This window comes from Aplysia californica, unplaced genomic scaffold (assembly GCF_000002075.1).
Source record: "Aplysia californica isolate F4 #8 unplaced genomic scaffold, AplCal3.0 scaffold00171, whole genome shotgun sequence".
Taxonomy (NCBI): Eukaryota; Metazoa; Mollusca; class Gastropoda; order Aplysiida; family Aplysiidae; genus Aplysia; species Aplysia californica.
In genome coordinates this window covers 520,400-521,187 of record NW_004797441.1, presented here as the reverse complement: position 1 = coordinate 521,187, position 788 = coordinate 520,400, and the positions used below count along the sequence as shown (strand labels likewise).

At 43.4% G+C, this 788-nt stretch overlaps 1 protein-coding gene across 1 annotated transcript in view; it reads right to left on the bottom strand.

The window, feature by feature from the left end:
* The window catches only part of LOC101848431 (uroporphyrinogen-III synthase), a 31,698-nt gene extending 31,019 nt beyond the window's left edge, over positions 1-679 (bottom strand). The window contains exon 1 of the mRNA XM_013082370.2: positions 280-679. The gene's annotated coding sequence lies outside the window, so the exon portion shown is untranslated. The remainder of the gene's footprint in view (positions 1-279) is intronic.
* Between the last annotated feature and the right edge of the window lie 109 nt (positions 680-788).

The window sequence follows — 788 nt, the reverse complement described above, 5'->3', positions numbered from 1 at the left end:
CCCCAAGGCACACTTCACTGAGTGGCCTGAAAAAGTTAGATATGGTGTAAAATCCCCCCCTCCCCTCCCAACCCCTTTTACACACACACACACGTGCGCTTGCTTGCTTGCTTGCAAATTCAAAACTACACACACATCACACCAATGCGCGGTCTGTCTGTGCGTGTGTCTGTCTGTCAGCCAGTCCAACGTATGACAGTATGGAACATGGACAACATACCAGTAAGATAATGTAACTAAGGTCTCACAACAATAACATTATGCATTATTATTTCTTACCTAGATTGCCACTTGGCGTGCTTTTGCAACAGCGAATTCATCAACGACTTTGTCAATGTCAACGTAGTGTAGTAAATCGCTTTCAATTGAAAGACGTGCTAGCATCCATAGCCTCTGCTGAGACATGGTTGAATGCTAAACGTCTTTAATGCGTTTCAATTGCGAAAATGAATGTTTGCCAGTGCGGTTAGTTGACATTACAGACAGGCACATCCGCACTGTCTAAATTCCATTGGAAAGTTAGGAGAGAGGTCATGTGGATAGACATTAACAAGTGCTGATATTAAAGCATTGATGTCTTCAGCTGACAATGAATCACACTCTGTTAAAACACCAAACCGCTGCACTACTGTTGAATAGGTGTCAATTCGCCTGCATAGGGCATTGAATTTCTTCTGACCCGACATTTCAACCATCACACTTGTGGCATCTTCGTCATCTACTGTTCTCCTGTGTACTGTCTGATTTATTTATGCTGCTTCCACATCGGTCACATGCCTTGTCATGGT